The following is a 13463-nucleotide window of genomic DNA, read 5'->3' as shown; positions in this document are numbered from 1 at the left end:
CACATATATATGTAACTCACATTCTGAATACATCTACTTCATATTTTTATTCTGTGCTTGCATTAGTCCAATCCATTTGCATAGTTGTCACTCTACACTTCTCGTATATCTTTCCGTTTGAATAATTCTCTACATTATCACCACGCTATTTTGAATACAAGCAATGACTCAGACTTCATGTGTAAATAAGACAAAATGGCATGAATTTCAGTAAAAACTTGTCAAATGCTCACTACAAGATGGACGATGAAGTTTAAACTAATGTCTGTCTCATGCCGAAACATCTCACAGTGCACTAAGTAATTATTATCTAATGGAAAATAATCACACATTGAAACTACAAATTGTTTGTATCAATAACTTCGGAAAAAATATTCCATTCAAGAATTATAAACTGGGTATTCTGATGGAGTACCAATGGGATGATCTGTAAATCCCTGGAGTGTGTACACATACTTTATCTGCCATTTATTTCTGCTTTGTTATTATAATTTCAAAGCAAAGGTTGAAAGAAGAGCCACCACAGCGTGCAGCACCAGATATAATTTAGGACTAGTTTAACTATACCTAAGTGGCTTCGAACTAAAGATATAAAAATAAACATATTTTAAGCATTGATTTCTTGTGTAAATTTACAAGCGAGGGTTACATAACTTTGTAAAATTTTCAAACGTTTTAAAGTGTTAAACAAGTTGAAGTCGTTTGGAGATTTCCACTTACACTTTTGCATGAAACATTAGTATATATTTCTCACGGATACATCAGTTAAAATATATACAATAGAAGTGAAATTTTGTTACATTTATTTCATTCTCATTATCTTTATTTTATAATCATCACTTGTAAGAAGTGATGTCAAATGTTGAATAGTTAGGCTCCAACTGTGAACTGCATTTCATTCGCAATTTCAGTTTGGCGTATGTTTATCTTCCAACTTTAGATGCCCACCAAAACTACATAAAACATAATGTTCAGAATTTTCTCCAAACACCTTCTATTAAGCTGAATTTTACATATCGCTATTTCAAATACCCCCGTGTTTATATTTATAATATCCGAAACTAATATTTATCCCATTACATATATATGTCAATTATTTCTGTGAACACAAATGACAGACCTGATTCCGATATATTACACATAATTATAGACAAAGATAGCACACAACCAGTGCTGTTCTCAAAGGATTTCCAATCACATTTAACTTGTTCTGCAACTGTATTGCGTACATTGCTTTTAAAATAATTACATTTTCAACTTCTTGTTTTCTATGGTGTTTCGTTTACAAAAGGTGTTTAACACACTCATAAAAGTGTCATCGGATACTACTGTCATATCTTTAACTTCATGAAATAGCAGTTTAAGTAAGGAATATGAGTGACAAAAGTACAGATTCATTAACAATCACAAATATATGTGGTCATTTCATTTTCAAGGTAGTTCAAGAAGCCTTTAGTTGAACATGTGTATGAGAGTACTTTTAGATACAATTTTGGGTTTATTTCATTACCAGCAACCAACAGTAAAGAAGGGAGAGCTGAGGTAATTGGAAAGAAAAGTCTATGTGTGAAGAAAATATACACAGTTGCTGACGGGAAAAACTCTACAGGTAAAATCATTTTTACCAATGCTGTACTTTAACTTTGATTTTAAATTTTGGTACAAGACCAGCAAATTCGGGGGAGGGGATAAGCCGGTTACATAGACCCCAGTGCTCAACTGGTACCTATTTTATTATCCGCGAAAAGATGAAAGATAAAATCGACATCGGTGGAATTTCAAATCAGAAGTAAAGTCTTACGAAAATTTGCTAAGCATTTTCCCCAGCATGCTCACTTCCTTAGTGTTTTCTCACTTTTATTTACAGTTAACTATCCTACCTCGTGGCTAATTGAATTAATTATTCCTAAATTTCTTTTATCTATAATGTTATTGGAGATGGTGTTAAACATGTTAACATCTTTCAGTGTTTTAATGCAGACTAATCGAGATTCGAAATGCTGTAGTTTGTCTACAGAAAATTGACTAAGCATTTTCTAACGTTTGAAACAAGCGCAAGAAATTGACTAAAATACAGAAGCATTCCACAGTAATCGCAATGTCTTTTTACTAACATATCTGTAGCATTTGGTAGTACATACATAGTATACACACACACACACACCACACACACACACACACACACCACATATATATATATATATATATATGTATATATATATATATATATAGATATATATATATATATATATGTATATATATATATATATATATATATATATATATATACATATATATATATATATGTATATATATATATACATACATATATATATATATATATATATATATTATATATATATATAATAGTCTAGATTAAGCTTTTGCAAAGTTATATGTCGTATTTACTGTGATACTGGTGAACAGATAAAGACTGTTGGAATTGTTGTTACTAGTCCGACACTGAACTCTGTAAGCAAAAAATTGTGGCTCTAAAATAAATAAAGATATAAAAATCAAATCTTCATCAAATCTCCAGTATTGGAAAATAAAATGAATTATTAAATTGGCTTTCATGTTTGCAATCATTTTAATAATTATCTCTGGAGTGTTAAATTGAATGACAGATTCGTTTAAGGAGTTATGCACCAATTTTTTAGCAAATATGGACTAAATATTAAAAAAAGGCAAATCATACTTTTAAATTCCTTTGAAGTAAAATACGATAAATTTTAATTATTGTAGACATCTTAATCCTATTCAAAAACTATCGATTCTTCGATACTAAGAATAATAGCTTTTATTCCATTCATAGATTAACAGATTATAGTAAAAGATAACCATAATGTGTTACACTACATTGCTGCACGCAACTTCTTTTTTCGGTTTACCTTGTTAGATACAAAACTTTTAGTTAATAAGCCTGAGAAAACTACACGATTATAAATCACAATTGGTTGTTTATAAGATTTTAAATGCAAGTGTATCAAAATAGAGAATGAGGTGAGATTTCCCTTATGACGCTTTAGAATACATTTTATGAAGTACCTAGTCTCTAAGATTCAGTTCATGAATACAAATATAATAATTTAAAGATTTCCGATGTCATGTATCTAATCTCCATCCCTTTTCAAATGACGCTTCTAAATACACATATGGCATTCATGCTATTCTTTCAAGTTAGTAATTACTCATAACTGTAAAATACTTATGCTATCTGATAGGTAACCAATATATTATATTTTAAATTAATCGATATTTGCTTCTTTTGCATCTGTAACGGGTTTTGTTTACTACAACTAATTTGCTGATACAATCCTCTTCAATACAATATAACTTGACATGTTTTAAATATCTTTTAAACGAAATCAATGCAAGTTATAAAAGTTAATTTATACAGATCGATGGTTAGTTCTACTGCCTGGTTTTTCAATACTTCAGATTTAGGGCCTCTTCTTCAGAATATCTGCGGAGAAAAGGTGTTGGTAGCTAATGTCTCTGAACCCTAGACCGTGTGTTTGAAGTGTTTGTATCCCATTAGGTACGCGTAATTAAGACTTGTTTTTGATTTGCGGGATATATTTCTTATTTCAGTCACCCTATGTTTCTTTCCGTAGCTCCAATGGCAAGTTGGATGTCTTCGATATAGCATTTCGGTAGGTGTTTTCCAAAGAAGAAACATTAGCATAGCGGTGTCCATTAACTCATGCGTGAAGTTGTCTGATGGTACTTTTGATGTAGAATTGCTTATTCACTTCGATCACTTTTCTTTAAAAATTTGCTGCGGCATTAAAAATGGTCATCGTACACATTGGTGATGAATAATCTCTATAACCCTGGAGTCAGTAAGACTCGCTGAAGATGAACTAAGACTTGTTCTCAAAGTTCTAAATCATGGTGATACGGGTATGTCTGGCTTTTTAAATTTTCGATTACTTTCGCCATTGGTACGGGGTTTTAGGATTTTTATTCTTTTGCCCGCTTTCACCATTGTATTTAAGTGAAAATTCGTGGTTTGGTCATTTTGACACCTATATTTTGCATGCTGGTAATTCTTGTTAGTACCCTTAATTATTAATTGATAATGTTTTAGCGCTATATTTTTACGCATGCTAAGCCACTGATATATATATATATATATATATATATATATATATATATATAAATATATATAATATATAGTTGAGGCGCAATGGCCAGGGCGTTGCAAGTGTTTATTGAGCGAAAACACTTAAAGGTCCACGGGTCTCTGGCAGAGGTTGGTGGCGATCCCTGTTGTACTCTTTCGTTAAAACTTTCTCTCACTCTTTCTTCTGTTGGCCTGCTCACTTAGCCAGCGGGCTGGCGTCATTTGAAGGCTAAAACATTGCAAAGCGCATTCTAGCCAGCGATGTGTAGCAAAATCTGATAGCCTGGTCGGTCACGGTGATCGCGGTGATATCTATCTATCTATCTATCTATCTATCTATCTATCTATCTATCTATCTATCTATCTATCTATCTATCTATCTATCTATCTATCTATCTATCTATATATATATATATAATATATATATATATATGTGTGTGTGTGTGTGTGTGTGTGTGTGTGTGTGTGTGTGTGTGTGTGTGAGCTTTAGCCTACTTATTTACTTGTAATACAGAGGACAATATTCTGGAATAGTAATCTCATGCGCCAAATACAAAAGCAGAATATGTGTCTCACGTTGTGAAATTGTTAAAAAATATCCCCTATGTAAATATTCAACTAATTTTAATTTATTTCACTTTATATTACTCTCTCTTTGGTATACTTCAATATAATTGTTTACCAGAATGCTTCACGCATTCAAAGAAAGGACTCATTTCGCTTCATTTGTCATTGTGTTACGGTACTACAATATACCTTTACTGATATCAATATATTTCACATTGCATTACAAGCTTCATTTTGTAACATTGTTTTCTGAATCTTCTAATGGATTCATAACTAAAATGTGAATTTCTTTAGAGTGAAACGGAAATTGTAGCTTAATTCATTCGTGAAATATGATTTAATTACTCGTTAGCTACATGAATATTTTATTAAATAATGAGCAGAGAAGTGCTGTTTAGCGAAGCAAACCGGCAGCTCAAAGATATATTTATATGAAAACGTTTAGTACGGATCTAATACAATACTGTAGAAAGCAATTCATTCATATATACGAACTCGTTTCTATATTATATATGCGATTTTGTTTGCTTGCTTATGTGCCTTAGTGAGAGAAATGTGGAGAGTTCTGTGTGCGTAGATATGTGCAGGTCAGACATCTTTGATGCAGACATTTCCTCTGATATCTAATATTTTGATTTTCTGGTCATTTACCAACATTCATAACAGACACAGAAACTATACAAAACGTGACTTTTTCGCGCTTCATTTAATCACTACCTAATCAAGGTAGCATAAACTGTATCTTACTACAGAATAACACAGCTCCAGTGCCGAATCCGGTTATCTCTCCCGTTGGATAACTAGTTGGAATACGCCCAGTTACCTAACATTTTGCATTTCTTGTTTAACCCATTATTTAGCAGCAAGATAATGATTTTAAATGCATATAACGAAAGAGGAATGACGGTGATAATACCAAAAAGCTACCGAGAAAATATCCTGCCCGGTAAATTACGGCAGCAAAAAGATAATTTGTCAGACTGGTTGTAAATAATAGGAGCACACCGCTCAAGGGAAAAGTGATGGAGATCATTTTAGATACTGCGTAGAATTCTTTCAGCTAAAGCAAAAACAAGAAAGGGGGGAAAACTTTTCTTGAAATAGTCCGATTACCAGCCAACTCATTTAGTCCGTTCAAAGTTATATTTATGATATATTTGATTTAATATATTCCTCATAGTCTCGGTCTACACCTTACTCTTTTTGCCGTTGTCATTCCAGATGTAACACTTTACTGGAGCGTGTCATTTGTTCCTATCATATGACCACAATTCCTCTCTACTTCAAAGTTATAAATATAGACATTTTAAGTAAACATGAGAACATTAAGGTAAATCATATTCTCAGTAGCCAAGAGAACCAGTTGAGTAGGTACGCTTAGAGTAGCATTTTAACGGAATAGAAGTAAATGTAAATGTGTTTATAAATCCAGTGATTCACGGTTGGCTGATGAATGTTATGTCGGAATGGTCTCTTATAAATATATAGAACGGGAACGTGGACAAAGGTAAAATTAATACGGAAGGGCTAAAACAACCAAGGTGATGTGACTAAGCTGGTAAAATAGAAGGATACTAGGTAAAATAGAATATGACAGTTAGAGGCTGGGGTGTGGTGTGGAGTTTATTGCCACGTGAGATATTTGAAGCGACAGTATCTAAATATGAATAGCTAACCTTGACGTTCGGGGTATTACATAATCTATAAAGTTTCTTATATACATGCATACAGTGTATATATATTTTATTAAAAGCAGCAAAAGTATCACAAATACTGTTACTCAGAATTTCAGATTCTCGTTCGTCGGATAGTTTTGTTTAAAATGAAATAAAAATAAGGTTATAAGCAAAAGTATACAAATAGCTTAATAGATACACATTTTAAAATGGTTTTGTTTCATTGGTCCTTTCCACTAATGGTCTTTTTCATGATGGTTGAATGCAATCAACAAACTGCAGTATAAAAACATGATCTTATTATAAAAATCGAAGAAGACCTTAAATCGAAAATAGATTATAAAGAAGGACAGACCCTGAATACCCAGGTAAGTAATTGTCTGTAAAATATTAATCAATTAATACATTAAAAGGTATATCGGTTTAAAAAATATACATTGTATATATATATATATATATATATATATATATATATATATAAATATATTAGAAGAAATGAGGTAATCAGAAGATCGGATGGTTTATATTTACAGATATTTATTTATATATTACATTTTTTACATATATATCATATCACTTAGATCATTATCGCTTTCTCCCATTCTAGTGGGGTTTTCAAATCAAAATGTGTATATATATATAAATATATATACACATAGGTATATATACATACATACATATACACACACACACACACACACATATATATATATATGCATACTTATATATGTGCGTATGTTTATGTATGTACATATGTGTGTGTATGTCCCTATGAATATATGTACGTGCGTATATATGTATATTTGAAACTGCAAATGTTTTCACGTTTAAGAGTAATTAATATAAGTAGTAGAACGGAATATTTTCCTGATACACACATTCACGCATATATCTAGCTAAATATACACACATACACACGCCCGCATACACATACACACACATATACTTTTCTTTATCTAGTTATCCGTATTGTCACTTTCAATATTACTTAACATCTATCTATCTATCTATCTATCTATCTATCTATCTATCTATCTATCTATCTATCTATCTATCTATCTATCTATCTATCTATCTATCTATATGTCTGTCTATCTCTCTGTCTATCTATTATTCTATATTTCTACTTACCTATTTTCTACCTATGTATATAGCTACGTGTTTCTTTGTCTGCTTTTCTGTCTACTTTGTTTTCTGTTTGTCTATCAAGCAATTTGTTTATATAACTATTCATTATCAGTGCCATCAATAAGTCAACGGCAATATATATTTATTTAATTAAACAGAACTGAATGGTTTCAATAGGCTTGCTTAGATTTAACTAGTGCCTTACTTGAACAACAAATTCTGCTATATGAACCAATACAAACACTAGACATTATGAATTATAATTGGATATTTAAACTAATTGAATTCTATTAATTTTAGATACTTCAATGAATTAATTTTGGTTTTGTTTCTAATTTTATTGCATTAACATGGCTGACATTGCAAATTTATTGTTCATGGTATTGATACTAACCAAATATCTGCTTGCTCTTTTATTAACGTTGCATTTACGTATCAAATTCATTTCAATGACGCAATTAATGTGAAAATATCTATTGAAGTGCGCGTATATATTTTCGTAAAGTTAATCACACACATACAAACGCAGGCGTTAATTAATATATAAAACCTGAAGTCTCACTCAAGCGCGCGGAAACGCATGTACATACATGCATTACTAGAAGCATGACGGTGGCATTTATGCGGCACAGGATTTTTTTACCCGCTCATTTGAAAATAAATATAGTGCATAGCGAAGGTAAAAACGATCCTCCAGGAGTAAGCACATAAATGTATTTACTGCTTACAACTACGACGTTTATAACAAGTGGAAACAAGCTTGTAAGTATTGTAACTGGGTAATTAGCTTTCTTTTCTAGAAGCATGTCGTTCGTTACTTACACTCAGACCAAATGTGATGCAGTTCATTCTCTTCTAGCAAGAAATAACCTGTCTGTACAAGATAAAGCTTTCCTCTGCATCTTTACTTTGTTCTTTATGGAATGCGTTTTCAATTACAGAGCAATTGAGTTCCTATATTAAAAGAATCGTATTGAAACGAAATAGAAATTTCAATTAAAATGTGATGGGTTTTTGAAACGTAGATAACTTCCTAGTATTGTTATTTTTATTCACGTCCCAAGATTAGACATACCTCTCTGAATTATTAAGCTTGCTCCGCAGTTAATAACCTTTCAGTATTCATAAGACTTAGTACCAGTAATGTTCAAGGGCAGGATTGTAAAATAAGCATTTTCAGTACCTCTAAACTAATAGCATTCACACTAAAGACGTCGACGTGTTTCCATATTTAATATTCTTTTTGCTACAAATCTGTTGAACGCGTGCTGCGAAATACCAAAGTGAAATCTCTTTGTCATCTATGCTTCGGAACATAATACTAGAAGAGGACGATACACTTGTAGACTTCTCAAAGATGAACTTTGAGATCGCTATACACAGTAATTCCAAGCTCTGAGTGGTTATTTCTGATGAAAGTAAGCCATATTTATATTTTTTCGTTATCTATTCACCACTATGTCCTGAAATATCTTATATGAATTGTTTGACTCTGGAGAAATTATGCAGGTTGCCCTGAAGCCAGACTAAATGTTGTGGATTAAAAAGACAAGGGAAATAAACTTGACCAAACTTGCTCTGCTGAGGAAAGAAGTGTATGATCAGGTCTTCGAATGGGAGCGTGCCAGCTTAATACGAGATCCTTCTATAAGATTGCAGTGGGAATGGATGGTAGTCACGGATTCTGCTAGCTGAGATTGAGCGTAGGAGTATGCTTATAGCCATTTTAATGAGACAGGTGGCTGTAGTCAGGAAGGGAGAGGCAACAAAATGCGCCTCTTGCTGGTTATGGATCAAGAAACTAAGACCCATGAGAAACTAGAACCCATGAGAAGATGAGCAGTGATTTGGCCACCCCAACTCTGCTGACCATCCAACGTAATTGCCATGGTTCATGGTCAAAACACCCGATGGCAGAACATTGTCTGATGATATCAGCTTTTCCTGGCGTAAGCAGCGTTCACTTCGGAGTGAAGACGTAGCACCTTCTTCACACACATGCATCTGCTCACACACACATACACACATATACACACACACGCACGCACACACACACACACACACCACACACACACACACTCTCTCTCTCTCTCTCTCTCTCTCTCACATACACACGAACGTACATACACGCATATATGTATGTAAGTATGTGAGCATTCAATTTTATTTTAAGTTTTCTTGCCAATAGAGAAGGAGTTGGTTTCTAACATAGATCCAAGGGAACATCATTGTGATTTTAACAATATCAACAGGAGATTTGTGTATGTATGCATGTATTCTCATGCATACATGCATACATACAGAGGTTTTACAGAGTTTTACAGTTCCAGCTTTCTCCTTTCTGGTTTTGAGAAGCCTAATGTCTCAAGATTGCTACTTAGGCTGTGTTACATATACTAGGGCGCCAATAATTACAGATATAAACCTGAATTTGTAATCTGGATAGAGTAACTGCAAATTTGTATGTATGTATGTATGAATGTATGTATGTATGTATGCATGTATATATGCATGTATGCATACTTCAGAGTAATATTATTTAACAGATGAATTAATATCAAAACCGCTTTTCAATCAGAGAGAATTACAAATTGTGAGAGACAATCTAGCCTCTTAGTAATACTCAAAGCTGTTAAATTAACATTAATTACAATTCACGGCATATTAAGTTCTCTTGTTTCACAATTGCGATAAACGTATCTAGCAAGATGGCACTGCAATACGCATGCATGCATGCATACATACATACATGCACACACACATGCATGATGCATACATATATACAATTATTTATTCATACGTAGTTATATGTATGTGTATGCATCCATCAAGAACAGACGAATGGCTTATATAGCGTTGCTTCAGTGAGATCTTAATGCCCCGTGACTTCGTATACGCGTTTATGCAAGACGTGCAATATGCAGGACATTTAGGCAATACAACACAATTATAATTACTCAGTTCCTCAGGCTGTTCCATATTCAGATCAATATATCGATATGCCGTTAGTTTGGCAAATCAAACAACATATGGAAAGGATTGTTTATCGGTTGTTTTGTGTCATAATGTCTAGTCATCAAGTGCGATATGCTTCATTTTGATACGCCTCAATTTTTATATGGTTCCACTTTTATATATTTACACACACACATGTATATATATGTATATATATATATATATGCATATACATATATACATGTATACACATATATATATATATATATGTGTGTGTATGTATATGTATATATATATATATATGTACGTATACATATATATAATATATATATATATATATAAATATGTATACATATATATATATATATTATATATATATAATATATATATATATATATATATACATATATATATATATACATACTAAGTATACATGTATACATATAATATATATATATATATATATATTATATATATATATATTATATATATATATATATGTATATATATATATATATATATATATATATATATATATATATATATATGTATACATATATATAAATATATATATTTCTTTATGCAAAGAAATCTGCTAATTAGTGTACTCTGATACTATTTAATGGTGAATATGAAGTAATTATATATATTTTACTGCGTAACGAATTAATCATGTTTCTTGAGTCATTTACCTTTTCTAATAAGTATAATTTCTAATTACTTAGTCCTGCGTTAATTGCATTTCGTTCAATGAATTGCATTTCGTTCACTCATATAACTGACGTTATATCTCAAATGTAAAAGCAATTTTCGGACATGTTTTCAGAAATTGTTTAGAATTATAATTGCAAAATTGTGGCCTCTCAAATTTACTCTGCAGTTATAATTTGATATTTAATAATTAACCTGTATTAGATAATATATATTTAATTCATTTCTCTGTTGTCCTGTACATGTATATCAGGAGATTTGGCTTTATACACGTGGTAGTCAGTTTGTAAATATTGATTTAAAGGCATTAGTTTTAGAAAATTACTTATATTTTTGCATTGCAACAGTAATGTTACATCAGTGGTTATTGGTTCTCTCTATACTCCCTTTGCGTTTGGTAATAATGATAGATTCGGGAGAGATTAGTCAACTGTACCATTCATTCCAAAGAGTTTCCACGTAATTTCATTGATTTATCTGTTTGTTTCACATAATGCATTCTAGAGAGTGTACACGGAACGGTTCTCATCGCTAAACTAAAAATTGTTACATAATGAAACACTGGCTCGCTTTTTTTTTGGGGGGGGGGTCTACATTTTTATACGTAAAGAATATAATAACTTGAGTTCCTTTTTTACAATAGATAGATTTGACCTGGAATAGCGCAGAACAAATCCATCAATGATATGAAAAAATAAAAAAGTAAAAACAGTAAAAGAAAGAACAATGAGAACAAAACAGTATAAAAAAACGAAATCATTCACCCCTTTCTCCCTGATATCCCCAATTTGAAATTCGATTTCTATGATATGAGCGCTCAATCCTTCTTTCGTGTACGATAAAGAGCCACCCTTCGGTTAAGGGAACAGCTTCTTAGTAACCCCGTACGGATCCTTTGGAAACTGCCCCTAAGTCCTTTTACTTTCCTTTTGTCGCTCATCGTTCATATCGGCGGATATGTCATTGCACATAACGTCATTTCCTTTTCAAATCGTCGTACAGCACCACGAGGCCAGTTTTTTCGTCTTCGGTAGCATATTTCCATCGCTTTCTTAGGCTGGTCTTTCCCTTCCTCATCTGTTTCATTTTCCTGATCCCCCTGCTTCGTCCATGCTTTTCTTTCGCTAATCGGATACAATCTTTCACTCTAAATTATTCCTTCCCTGTATCGTCAATTGAGCTTGTTAACTTTCCCAGTTTCTCCACTGAAGAGTCTGTCATTTTATAAAGAACACGACATACCTCTTTCCAAACACTTTATATTTTTCTTTCTCATTAGCAGTAGGCCATAAAACCCCCGGTTTTCTCCGAGTACTATCTGATGCACCAGCAATTTCCTGTCGGGAAGAGGTCTTTGCTGTAGAATTTATCGACCCACTATGGTTTGAGTCCGGGAATGATTTGCCACGTGTTTTACTATTAGATGATACACACTGCTTTGTACTCTTCTTACAAGTCTTTCCGTGATGTATCTTCAAGCCTCTCTCGGCTGCAAAAGTCCTACAGCAAAGCTTGCATCCAAAATTGTTTGCACTTCGTTCGCTGTTCGAATGAATGACCGTATTCGTGTCCAAGGTCATTTCCGTGTTAACTGCGTTTGATTGATTCTGGACTCCCTCTCGGTCAATCATAGGGCTGTCATTCTCATTGATGTCAGTTATAACACGTAACAAAGGCAAGGATTGTAAGTCCGAAGCCTCCACCAGTCTTTCCTGGTGTCGATGATCTTATCCATTGTCCAAGATGCCTAACTGTCTTTCCGGTCTGTCAGTGGTTACCTACCACAAGGTCCTAGATTTTTGGAAACAACTTGCACATGCAAGTACTCCCAGTCGAGGACTCCAGATACCGGAATCCAGCAACTGTATGGGGTCATTAGGAGAGAATGTGCGCCGTTTCGGGCTTACCTCTCGACGACATCAATGCGCACCGGCTCCCCTCACTGATATGAGGCTCCGCTTTCTAGACCAACTGGTTATTAAAACAAAACTCAATATTCTTCTAACCATCGCTCGTCGTGGTGATAGGAATGTTAAATACGCTAATACTGTTGAAACGTTTTGCGTAATTAATTCTATACGTGCATACATATGGACAGACACATAATAAGGCATATTTTGCCGTTCAATATGAATAATTTTAACTTGTTTAAAGTACAGTTTACCCAAATATTGAATTTACATAATAACAAATTTATTATTGTTTCTGTGAACTCAGAGAAAAATTTCGTACATTATTATGGCTCTTCATAGAAATTAAATTTAGTTATTTTTTATGATATATTACCATTTCCCAGG

The 13463-nt window shown here is 32.8% G+C and overlaps 1 long non-coding RNA gene across 1 annotated transcript in view; it reads left to right on the top strand.

Annotated features, from left to right (window-relative positions):
- The window catches only part of LOC118766456, a 20091-nt gene extending 6925 nt beyond the window's left edge, over window positions 1-13166 (top strand). Inside the window, exon 4 of the long non-coding RNA XR_005002390.1 lies at window positions 13049-13166. This is a non-coding gene — a long non-coding RNA (uncharacterized LOC118766456). The remainder of the gene's footprint in view (window positions 1-13048) is intronic.
- Window positions 13167-13463: the final 297 nt, after the last annotated feature.

Source organism: Octopus sinensis, linkage group LG1 (genome assembly GCF_006345805.1).
Source record: "Octopus sinensis linkage group LG1, ASM634580v1, whole genome shotgun sequence".
Taxonomy (NCBI): domain Eukaryota; kingdom Metazoa; phylum Mollusca; class Cephalopoda; order Octopoda; family Octopodidae; genus Octopus; species Octopus sinensis.
Note: the sequence above shows the minus strand (reverse complement) of the source record. Positions and strands in the feature narration are given on the sequence as shown.